The sequence below is a fragment of the Gastrolobium bilobum genome, unplaced genomic scaffold (assembly GCF_033153095.1).
Source record: "Gastrolobium bilobum isolate Gb01-03AN ecotype WA unplaced genomic scaffold, APGP_CSIRO_Gbil_v1 utg1570, whole genome shotgun sequence".
Lineage (NCBI taxonomy): Eukaryota > Viridiplantae > Streptophyta > Magnoliopsida > Fabales > Fabaceae > Gastrolobium > Gastrolobium bilobum.
Genome location: NW_026897563.1, coordinates 111,096 through 124,820, shown reverse-complemented (window position 1 = coordinate 124,820; position 13,725 = coordinate 111,096).

Genomic DNA, 13,725 nt, shown 5'->3' with positions numbered 1-13,725 from the left:
TTGAAATCTTGGGGCTTTTGAAAAACAAGTTTTTAATTATCTATTGACACAAAATTTGTTTGAAATAGTTTCATATAGCGAAGGAATTTCGTTCTTGAATGTACTGTTACAAAATATAGGGTTTATATTATGAAGGTTTCAATCTTTCTTTAAATTGATCTTGTTTTACTGATGTAAAACGAAAATTAGTTTGAGGATTTTAGTTCCTCTATTGTTTATCCACTGTTTTATGTTGTCTTTAATACAAAAATCATATTTTTATGCCAAGAAAAATCGTGACTCATAGCTTGAAAAATTATTTTTAAAATTTTCCAAAAGCTCTGAAAAATTTGTTGTTTTTGAGATTGATTATATTATAATCTTGTTGGTTTGTTGTTTTTGGGTTATTTTGTGATGAAAACCGCTCAAGAATATGCTATTTTTGAGCTTTGATGAAGCTCCCATGGCAGAACTAGATTTCGAGCGGGTCAACCCCCGCCAAAGGAAGGAGAAAACCTTGCAATAGAGAAATTTCAAGAAATTTTAGGAGTTATGGTGAGATTGTGAGAGAGACGTCCTATTTATATTTCTCACTAAAAGTCTCACGAAACACATACAATAGAAAATTCATTAAAATCATTAGAGTTTAAAATACTACAAGATTGTTTTTCCTTTGTTTAAAATTCTGATTGAATACCAACGGATTTAGACGAACTATAAAAAAATCTTTTAAAATCCGAATCGAATATCACCTGACTTTTTTTCAATCTTTTAAAATCCTAATTGAATACCAATGAATTTTTTTGTCCAAAAGTAATCAATTAAAACCCTTTGAAATCACAGTGCAATACACTCCCCTAAGTTCTTTTTTAATAAAAAACATGTGACTTCACTGTTAAAAAAAACTTTTTCTTTCAGTTACCAAAATAAATTGTTCTTTCTTTAGTTTTAAATTATTTATATTATCAATGTAATAAAAATTTTAAGTTAAAATTTTATTATTTTCCAATATTAATTGTCTAATACTTTTAAATTAAATTTTTAAATTTTGTTTTACAACAATTTTTTTATAATATCCCAACTGCTCTTCTCATATATATTAAATTAGAGAATGTCATATTAAAATTAATTTAATCTTTATTTTGCTCTCCATTAAAATTAAAATTAAAATTTTTGTAATTAAGAATACATTTTTATTATTTTCATCTATTTTTAAATTATAATTGAATTTATTATTCATACTTTTCATATTTTAAGATTTTTTATTTTATGTAATTTTCTTCTAATTTATTTTTTAAGTTTTACTTAAATTTAAAATATACACATATTATGAGATTTAACTATGAGTTAGGATAAAACTGTTGAACTTAGTTAGATTAAAAATAAAAAATATTAAAATATCTAAAAAATATCATATTATATGAACATTAGGTGTGTAAAAGACTTTGTTGGTTGAGGCTATATCCACTTTGATGATCTCAACTTTGGGGGGAATTAGTTTTCGGTGTTCGGCTGAGGGATATTATTTGAGCCATCCAAAAACCAATTATTAGGTGTATAAATAAGTTAATGTTTTATAAACTCAGGCGGTGATCAACTCAGTCAAATTATTGAGTTAATGGGCTATTGGTTTAAGGGAGTAATCTTATGTCATATAAGATAGGTATCTTATATAGGTGAAACAAAGTTGTAGAGTTTATAATTTTTAAAAAAATAAAAAAGAAAAGAAAAAATAGACACAAGATTTCATGAATGTCCAACATAAGATAGTTATCTTATGTAATATAAATAATTATTTCTCTTGGTTTAATTAGTGGATCACTACACTTGTACATATATAAAAGTTTATAATAAATATAAAAAGTCATATTCTAAAAAATAACATACTGTGGCTTAGTAGTTGGACATTGAACCATGCAAGTAACGGTTGATGATGGAACTATGCAGGTGAAGGGACTAGGTTTGATACCCTGCAAATTGTAATCCATCATATTTTGTACCATATATTCAGAATACGATTTAATTTCGAATTGACAGCGGTTTATAATCGGTTCACCAACTTGACTCCGGTTCACAAGCAGATCTTATCCATTAGTGGGATTGAACTGACTGGTGGTGCACCAGTCTAAACCAATTTTAACAATGTGTGGGGTGTTTGGTAGAGAAAAACAATTTTTTTTATCCGGGAATCTCAATTTTTAAAAATATGATACAAACATTCAGTTTACGATAATATTTAAAAATTAAAAATTTAGAAAAATTCAATTTCCCAAAAATCTTACAATATTCCTTGTACCAAACGCTCTCTTAAAATAAACTAGATAGGATTACCAGCGAGGTTCAGATCGGCCTACCTCAAGTATTAAAATATAACAGGCCTAGATAAGGAGGGCGAATTCAGCGCTTCTGAACCATTGACAATTCAGCGCTTCGGGACCATCACTCATTCGGTGGTTCGGACCAAATAAAGTTGAGCATTTTTTGTCATATGTTTGGAGAAAAAAGAAAAAAAAAATAAATATCAATTTCTTAGTAAAGACCACATGACCTTGGTTCATCGAAAAAAAATCCCTAGATAGGGGGAACCTATTTAATAATGACCTACCTCAAGTAGTGAAAGATAATAGGCAGAAAAAAAAAAAAAAAAAAAAACCTGCTTAACAACTAGATCACTGGTTTATTTTAAAAAGTGTGACCTCAAAGCTTAGGCTGGCCTACAATATTTTGGGAAGAATTTTCAATGTTATATGTAGTGTTCTTGATATTTAAAGTGATGCCTATAATGGAAAAAAAAATTAATATATTATTATTTTAATAAAAAATTATGAAAACATATTCGTTTGAAACTAAATTACAAATCTATAGCAATGTGTTGCGCCCCACGAGAACGCAACAAGATGCGCCCCAGTGAGGCATAACAAGTGCAAAGTGGCGCCCCCACCAGGCGCAACAGGTGGCGCCTCACCTAGGCGCCACTTTGCACGAGTAGCACCTCCCAAGGGTGCAACTTGTTCCCTTACCCGCCCAATCCAGACGCGATTCAGTCATCTGCCTTCTATTTAAACCCCTTTCTTCTTCATATTCTTCATAACTCTTCTTGATCATCTCCCTACTCTTAGATATATTAGAACTTGCTTATTTATACTCTCTTTTTGTGCTTTTTGGTTATATATGTATATATAAGAATGGATTCAAATTCTGATTCTGTTCATATTGTTTTATATTATAATGGTAGAAAAGTGGAAGGCCGACGTGGTTTAGTTTTCGAGGGCGATACCAGTGTCCAAAGTGGTGGTCTGGCTCATACGGATCCGGCGAGGGGGAGTAATGGGTGGAAATCTGAGCCACGCCCAAATTTGGAGCAAAACAGTGCAACCACCAATGTCTTTTCTATCTAGGTCTGTACAGTAGCATAATTGTCTAAGCAAGTGTGTCAAAACCGCAGAACCCCAGCTATATGAACCAAACTCATCAAATTCTGCAAGTAAAGCAATGTAGCGACATCCTATTACGCTACCCCCCGACCTGTCGCAGAGAATCCAAGATCCTAACATACGTGTAATGTGCGCCTTCGTGAAGTATACCACATTATGAGGATGAACGGCTACTACACCTCAATGCGGATACACTCTGTCAAAGTATGACAACTTCACATTGCCAGATGTCATCTCAGTGGCCTCATTAGGCCCATTACCAAAACCTGATTACACAATTTCGGCAAATCCAAGGAAGTAGATCCGAAAATGACTTGCCCATCAGTGGTCAATCCCAGGATATCCGCCACATCTTGCAATGTAATCGTCTTCTCGCCCTGCGGCATATGAAAAGTGTGTGTCTCTGGTCTCCATCTCTCAAGCAGAGCACTGATAAGGGCAGCATCAATATGAAAAACATAAGACAATTATCAATTCATAGGTTCAAATACACTAATTTAAAATGAATATATTTCAACACAATACATATGACAAAATCCCATAAATACATACGGGAAACATGTATGAATCCAGCCTGAGTCAAGCACTCAGCGACCAGGTCTGGAATATCGTCAGGCAATGGTCCCCCAGTAGGTCTACCTCCTCGCCAAATCTTTAGCTCTCTTTGGGCCTCCTCGTTCCACACAGCTTGTGAAACGTGGGTGCACTGTCTGCAATATATCTCATTTGTATGGTCCAGAAAGAACATGTGTGGTTGGATTCGTGGGCTCAGGCTTGTACTCAGGTGCAGACCGAGGTGACTCAGATGACGATGACTCACCCATGATAATATGCTACAAATTTTAAAAAGATATTATCATAATTTATTTTATTTTAAATAATTAAAATTTCTAATACAGCCATAACAAATTTAATAAATCACAAATATTTTTTTAAATTTTTAATGCAAAGTAACTAATTATATCCTACGTCACTTAGTAATGTTATAGAGATTCGTTTTGCGTGCCTTAGTTTTTTTTTTGTTGCTTTAAAAGTGCGGGCCCCACAAAATGTTGTGTGTGTAAGAAATTTTTTCTTGTCATGTTAAAGGACAAACTAAAACCCCTTAAAATAATTGGAATATAATAGTGAATCTTTTATTTTTTTAATATTTTATGATTTATTTTTTTATTTTAAAATTTCTTATTTAATATAAATAATTAATATATTTTTTTGTATTATAATTATCATGAAAATCTATAATATTAGTATGTCTATTATTCTCTCCTTCTTTTTTCCCTATGTATCTAAATCGCTATTGATTGATAATAATTATTAATCTAATATATTTAACTTGGGAAGAGTAAAATAAAATATTGCTTGAAGTATTTTCAATTGTGCGGTGTGGTTGTGACTTGTGACCAAGGAAGCACGGACACTTGTAAAAACAGGAAGAGTCGGGTCCGACACGCTCCGACACGACGACACGCTCCGACACGGTGTCGGACACGCGGTTGACTTTTTCCGACACGTTGACCATTCCGACACGCGAATTTGACCGTGTCCGACACGGTCAAATGGCATTTTCGTAATTTTTTTTTTTTTTTATTTTGTTTAAAAATTTTTTTTTTTTTAAAAGTTAAAATATATTAATAAAGCTTCCACCTGATCATATTAATTTTATCTTTTTGTCTGTTTTCCCTTTAAGTAGATAAGAGATCATCTCAGCATCATTGTTGTCAATTCCTATAACGCTCTTGTTGTATCTTCTTCTCTCTGATCTCTCTCTAATATGATTTGATCTATCTATCTGATATTATATATCTCTCTCATCCCAGTTCTTATTTATTTTATTAAATCTTCCATCTTTATAACGTGTTGATGGGTATTACTAATTTAATTTCATTTTTTTGTTAAATTATTAAATATTAAATGAAATATACCATATATAAATTTAAAATATTATTTAATATTAAAACGTGTCCCAACGTGTCGAAATCCATAATTTTTTAAGATTGACGTGTCGGAGTGTCGTGTCGTGTCGTGTCACGTGTCGCGTGTCGTATCGGTGCTACATAGCTTGTGACAATGTCGTCTGTCGTGTATAACGTCATCATACAATAATATTGCTTTTTTTTTTCAAATATTATAATGTTGTCACGTCAAAACAAACAGACCCTGATGCTCACTGAAATCTTTTTCTTTTTTTTCCGTGGGCCACTGAAATCCTTTTTAAGTGCGTGGCCATGCATAATGCGAGGTGTATTATTATATAATTTATGACTTCTATGTTGTTGGTGTCTGAGCAATCGCCAAATCTAGGTAATTTGGGTTGTTAGGTCGGTCTGGACCAATGATATGGCATAAACTTTGCTGCTTGAGGAGTAAAATAACATAGCCAGAACAGTAGTTAATCAAAACCGCATGTGACGAAATGATTGGATAGTTCAACTGAATCATTAAATATGACTTCTTGATTGTACCCAAAAAAATTAAATGATAATATACTTTGTCTATATGTCCATGGCCTATTTATATCTACAATGTATAATATACATTATAAATATAAAAATATTTCATTAAAACTGTCATATATTATTACAAAATTAAATATGAAGAATGTTAGGCCTTTTCACCCTTTTGCCCCTTATTAATTAATTAATAATCATTTTGTCCCTGATTCGAAACTATCTACCAATCTGCCCCTCTTTAATCGACTACCTTGCATTTTTAATCGACTAAACGGTTGTTGGGAGATTTAATCGACTAAATCTCTCTACTTAATCGATTAAAATCATACTGACTTATTTTTTTTTTGTAAAATATGAAGACTTAGTCGACTAAATAGGGAGATTTAGTCGACTAAATCTCCCAGCAACCATTTTTTGTCTGTTTTGGTCATTTAGTCGATTAAAAATGCAAGGTAGTCGACTAAAGAGGGGCAGATTGATAAATAGTTTCGAATCAGGGGCAAAATGGTTATTAATTAATTAATAAAGGGTAAAAAGGTGAAAAAGCCAAGAATGTTATACTTACAATTTATTTTTGTTTATAAAATCTTACACTCATATTTTAACTGTTAATTTTCATCAATTAACGATAATTATTTTTGCAAATTAAATACATTAATTAATTATTAATTCACAATAAATAATAATCATTCATTGACGGAAATCAACGATTAAGATATGATTGTAAGAGGTTGTAAGTATAACATTCCTTATTAAATATTTATTTTTAAAATTTTAGGTTTTAAATTTTTTTTCATACTAACTATTAATTCTGTGACTAATTCCTTTCGTAATTTATTTATTTTTAAAATTTTATTGTTCACAATTATATTCGTCTCAATTAATACTATTCACCTTTCATATTCTTTAAAATATTTTCAAGTATTACCTTTTTTTGTATATAAAAAGGTTGAAGACCAAGCAAAAGAAAACAAAAAGAAACACTAATAAACTACCAGGATTTAATCTCTGTCAACCGAAGGGCTTTTTAACCACTGTAGTCCTTTATTAATAATTATTTACCAAATTGCCCTCAATTAGAAACTATTACGAAAAATTAACCCTCCAAACAAACATAACACCAATCTGCCCCTGTTTGACCGTTGACCACGAAGCATACCTGGGTACCCCACTCCATACCCGGGTATATTTTAAAAAAATCAACCATACCCGGGTATGTAGTGGGGTACCCGGGTATTGTTCTTCGATCTGGAAATTTTTTGAATTATTTACCCGGATAGGTAATGGGGTACCCGGGTAGATTTCGCGAATAGGGTACCCAATACCAAGGGTTTCGGCCATTGTTGCGAGGTAGAGTTTTTTCTCCCCAAATCAGTTTCCCTTCACGTCTCTATTCCGAAGCATCACACATATATTTCATCTCATCATCTCAAAAAGCTTATTCTTGGTAGGACATTGGCATTACACCTCCACATTTCCATTTTGTGTTAAAAAATCCAAACCAAGATCCAAACCCAAAACCTAAACCCAAATTTTCGTGTGAAAGATGAGTTCAAGTCCTATCATGGTACCTATAGTTATTTACTACAATGGGAGGCATTTTGAAGGTTCGAATGGTGTCCGATTTGAAGGAAAAACAAAAACGATGAAAATCAAAGTGGGCACTACATGCAATGAACTCAAGGACAGAATTCTCCAAAAAATGGGGTCAGAAGGCATCTATTCCATCCACCGCATGATAGCCAGGTTAGAGACTGTTTTGGATATGGATACAATATACTACATTGGTAACGATATCAATGATGATGAAGATGTGGAGTTCGTCACAGATGCGTGTGTTGGATGGAAAGTATTAAAAATGATTGAGATATATGTTGAATTTGATGCTGGTCAGTCTTCATCGTTTCCGGTGCATACAACCACTGCGCACTGTATTAGTCAAGAAGATACAATTGTACGATCATCTGCACCTGCTCAGGTAACAATGGATGAGGATGAAGACGATGAAGATGAGGAGTATGTGGACAGCGAAGATGAGGGAGAATCTGAAAGTGTTATTCCACAGGGTGATTCGTCTGACACTGACGTGGATGAAAATTTTGACGCTGACACGAGCGCTGTAAGGCTGGGTACCCCAGTCATGTCACCACTTCATGTTGATCCTGTCAGTTCACCACTTCATGTTGATCCTGTCAGTTCACCACTTCATGTCGACCCTATAAGTTATTAAATTTTCACATTTGATTTAATAAATTATATATATTTGGTGATATTGATTCAGACAATAATCATTGAAGCTTTAGATGTAGGGACTACGGTAGAGCCATTTTGGAATGAAAGCCAACATTATTCATTCATTAATTGGGCGCACCCTAATGACGAGTTGGAGATCCTGTATGGGGATGATGACTTGCACGGAGGTTGGAAGTTAGGAGATCCATTATTTGTGCAACAAGAATTTGGCTCCAAACCAGAAATGCAACATGCTGTGAAGATACATTGTATGAAGGGGCGCAGGACAGCCATAGTCGAAAAAAGTGACGAGTCCAGATTTGTTATGAAATGTAGAAACCATACTGACGGATGTCCATGGTTTATGAGGGCAATCAAGCCCAAGAAGGGAGCTAATTGGGTGGTCCGTAAATGGGGTGAAGATCACACATGCCTGAATCAAGGCCTTTCACAGGATCATAGACAGTTGGACTCAGATGTAATCTGTGCGGCTATTATAAGTATGTATTCTACCGTGAACTTAACGAATCTTCTAATTGAGAATATGGTAAAGTTGTGTTTTTTTTTTACAAACATGTTAAAGGAAGATCCAGCTACAAAACCAGTTCTGATACAAGAGAGGATACAAGGAATATATGGATACAACATCACGTACATGAAGGCTTGGAAGGCAAAAATGAAAGCCATTGTTAAGTTTTATGGTGACTGGGAGAAATCCTATGGATTCTTGCCCAATTGGCTGACGTATATGACGCAGGTGAATGTGGGTTCTGTGTTCAAGCTTGATACAAATCCATGTTGTGACGAACGTCGGGTTTATACAGACAGATCTATATTTCATAGGGTTTTTTGGACATTTCACCAGTGCATTGAAGCATTCAAATACTGCAAGCCTATAATTCAAATTGACGGCACTCATCTGTATGGGAAGTACAGAGGAACACTCTTGATTGCAACATCACAGGATGGAGATGGACATTTGCTCCCTATTGCCTTCGCTCTTGTTCCTCCAGGTGAGAAGTTGGAAGATTGGTCTTGGTTTCTGAGCCTTTTACGTTTTCATGTCACACATAGGCACGGTATTTGCCTAATATCTTATCGTCATCGAAGCATCATAAGGGCGGTCAAAGATCACGCAGGGTGGCAGCCTCCATATGCTTATCATGTTTTTTGTCTACGTCACATTGGAAGCAACTTCAATACCAGGTTTAGGAATGTGGAATTGAAGAAGGCGTTGATGAAATTAGGTATTGTATCCTATAATGGTTCACATATTTATTTTGTCATCTTAACTCACTAATTGCATATGTCATTAATGATTTTGCAGGGTACACATGTTCAAAGATTAATTTTGATCTCATATACAAGGAATTCATAGACAACAATCCAGAAGTTGCTTCATGGTTGGAGGCGATACCGAAAGAGCAATGGTGCAGGTCGTATGATAAGGCAGGACGTAGGTTTGGTCATATGACAACTAACCTATCTGAGTGTGTGAATAAGGTGCTTCGGGGAGCACGTAATCTGCCTATCACTGCATTGGTTAAGATGACATTCAGTAGACTTGTTGAGTATTTCGTCAAGAGACGTGAAGAAATTGAAAAAGATGTCTCACAAGGCTGGATAATTTCAAAGAAGGTTGAGGCAGCTTTGCAAAAAAATGATGAATTGGCCGGCACTTATCGTGTGAGGATTTTTTATAGTCAGTTGTTATTGTTTGAGGTTGAGGATGCCTATAATCAATCTACACACGAGGTCGGTGACACCATGCGAGTGGACTTAATCAATCATAAATGTCAGTGTGGTAGGTTCACGGCAAGGAGTTATCCCTGCAGCCACGTATTAGCAGTTTGCAAGGCAGCTCGTTTGAACCATTATGATTATGTGGATCCTGTTTTCAAAATTCCAACCATTACTAAAGTATATGCTGCACACTGGTATCCTATTGGCAATGAAATGTTGATTCCATCGGTTGTTGGGCCTACTGTAATTCCGGATGTAAGGTTGGTACGCGCAAAAGGAAGACCAAAGTCTTCAAGGATTCAGAATGAGATGGATTGGGTTGAGTCTCAACCATCGAGCAGTCAGAGCAGATGTAAGCATTGCAAGCAAGTTGGACATAACATTCGTACATGTCCATCGAGGCTAAGACAAGCATGACCTTTCGTTGTTACGTGTAATCATACATGACTTTGTTTTGTAATGACTATGCTTTTATGTATTGTTTTTCATAGTGAGAGGACATCCACTGTATTGTAATATTTTCTAATGGTTATGGTAGACATTACCCTTTGCTTCAAAGATTAAGTCTTTTGTTGTATGAAATGTACGTTTGACAGGTCGTATGTGTACTATTTGGTTATGGTATTAAACGATCCCACGAACCTAAACCATGTTCCATTACAACCATTATGAGTCACATATGGGTGTCGTAGTAGACGAGACTCATTGAAATTGCCAAAAAAAGGGTTGATCAGCTGCTGAGTTAGCAAAACCAACTGGTCTACCCGGGTAACTCGTACTGGTTTACCCGGTATCAGTACGAGTTACCCGGGTAGACCAGTTGGTTTTGCTAACTCAGCAGCTGATCAACCCTTTTTTTGGCAATTTCAGTGATTGTTATTTGATAATAAGATACAGGATGACTTGTTGACCACATAATTGGGCACATACTGTAATCGGATAGGTTGATGTGCGCGAATGAAATTACGAGGTATGCACGTTAATAACAGACATCGAATTTACTTCAAAATTCATTCAAAACTTGGAAAATACAGTACAAGTCAGATAACACCAAATTTCATAACTGGGTTCTTCATATATTTAAAAAACTACACGGGAACATCATCAGATAAAACCCTATACCACCAAAAAATGGGTTGCATACATACATTAAGATCCAACATACAGCCTAACAAAATACATAAATCAAATCTACCCCAGCCATGTCACCCTAAACCCTATTGCCTGGAATCCGAATGTGTATCCTGGTCATCATCGTCATCCTCATCATCGTCGTCGTCCTCAACAGCCTCATCACCTATGTCATGACCCCCTGCTGATCCACCCTCCAAGCGTGTCATCCTGCTTTCTATCGTTGTTCGCCACTTGCTTGTACTCTGTCTGTAGCCCCTAAACTCACTCATCATGGCGTACTGTCCACATGTCAAGCGATACATGGAGGCCATCACATGATCAAATGTCCATCCTCCCTCAGGAGTTGTCCATCCCCCCTCAAGTGATGGTGGACCTGGTGGTCGCCGTGTGCGGCTGCGACGTGCAGGAGTGGGATCAACAGCATGGACAACATCATCTGAGTCATCATCATCAAGTCCTGCATCAACATCATAAAAAGTAGACATTAAAATGTGGATGGTACAAAAATATTAACCCTACTGCTACCCTAAATCCAAAAAACATTTACCTGCACCTGCATCCTCCATCTGAGCATCGTGCTGAAGGGGGACCTCTGGTGGTTCAGGTGCCTTCTTCCAGTACCACACACCTGCTGGGCTCTGCATAATCCCGCATTGCTTCAAAAGGCGCTCCCCAAAGATGGCATTCCATCATGTGGCTGTCTTCATGGTCTCAGTTGCCATAGGAACACCAAATCTGTGCAAAATCTTCTAGACCAGGAATGCAAATGGAAATTCAGCCTTTTTGACTTGGCCGCCTTCCACATCAAGATGCATATGTAGTGCCTCCAGTTCACCTTAATATGGTGAAGGAGGGCCCACAATATCAAAAAGTCACCTTCCAGCACCTTCGAATGATTATGAGGGCGCTGGAAAATAATGTGGGTCACCACATAATGAAGTATGCGGGCAGACACGGACAAATTGCTGACAGGATAATGAGCAAATTGTCCGGCCTCTGCATCTGTCCTCCTGGTCTCAGCCACAACAGCCTCCCTATCATAACCACCAAATATATGATGGTTGTCTCTGTCATATAGTGCTGACCCTGTCTCACCGTCGAAGTCAAATCCCAGCAACTCTGTCCACATAGGAGCAGTAAGGATGATATCAATCCCGCATACACGGGAAGTTAGCTCACCATGCACATAGCCTAAGTTCTGGTAGAATGCTCGCACCATGACCTCTGAGTACGGGCACCTCATCTCCGCAAGCACCAGCAAATGTGTTTGCTGAAGAAGTGGGACTATGTCGAACCGCTCCAAATTGAAGAACGCCGAATCCAGTGATTTCGGCTCACAAATTTTTCGGCTCATGAAAAACTTCACAAACCGCTCGTGTGCACCAGCGTCATCCTCAAATAAATATCCGAGCGGCAGGTCCGGAGCTTGATGCACAGCCTGGGGCTGAGAGGAGGAAGATACATCATGTCGATGCTTGCTCCTCCCTTCAGTATTCATCGCTCTCTTCTTCCCAGCGCGTCTGTCCTCCATGCAATAACACTGTAAAACAAAATTAAAAAAAAAATCAATTTCAGAGAATATGGATAAACAGGTTTAGGGTTAGGGTTAGGGTTTTTTATTAGCAACAAATCAGAATGCATTTTGAAAACGAAAATTAACAATACGCAAAGCAATAAATTAAAATGCATACATGATTACATCAAGGTCAGGCCAATTTTTATGATGAATCAGAAATTCAAACGGAAAAAAAATAACAAATCTTGAAATTTCAATCGGTAGAAGGAACCCATACCGTGCGCCAAGGATGATGACAAAGTCTTGAGATGATCGATCAAACGTGCTCCCAGAATGGACGAAATCGCACTTCAGCAGCTCTCTACCCGGGTACCCTTTGTGGGTTTTCCAAATGGGGGCTGCTGGGGCTTTTAAAAAACCCTATTCGCGAAATCTACCCGGGTACCCCATTACCTACCCGGGTAAATAATTCAAAAAATTTCCAGATCGAAGAACAATACCCGGGTACCCCACTACATACCCGGGTATGGTTGATTTTTTTAAAATATACCCGGGTATGGAGTGGGGTACCCGGGTATGCTTCGTGGCCAACGGTCAGACAGGGGCAGATTGGTGTTATGTTTGTTTGGAGGGTTAATTTTTCGTAATAGTTTCTAATCGAGGGAAATTTGGTAAATAATTATTAATAAAGGGCTACAGTGGTCAAAAAGCCCAACCGAAGACATATCAACTATATACAATGAAGGAATTCCAGGAGGAGGATCAGTTTAATTAACACAATTAGAATCCTCCCTAAAATCTAAAATGTAGTTTGTCATCCAATCGGCGCACGCATTGCCCTTTCTATAAGTATGTCGAATCTTGATTCTCCAATCTTTCTGCAACCATGCCCATATACATGTGATCAATTGACCCTCACGGGTTGCTAGATCACTGTTGGTGAGCATTGAGATAACACTCGTTGAGTCATTTTTAAGCTCAATCTTCCGGAATCCTTTAGCCCAAGCTAGTTCTAGGCCATAGAGAATTCCCCTCAATTTCGCTTTAAAAGAGGTGCAGACTCCTGATCTATAAGCAAATCAAATAATCCAAACTCTATTTGAGTCATATATAGTACCTCCAAAAGAAGCAGGGTCTGGGTTACTGTTAGTCTTAAATTCTACTCAAATTAGTGATATTTCTCCTATAACTTTTGAGCTGAATGGTGTTAATGTGCAGGTAAAAGTGGGCCAAACCT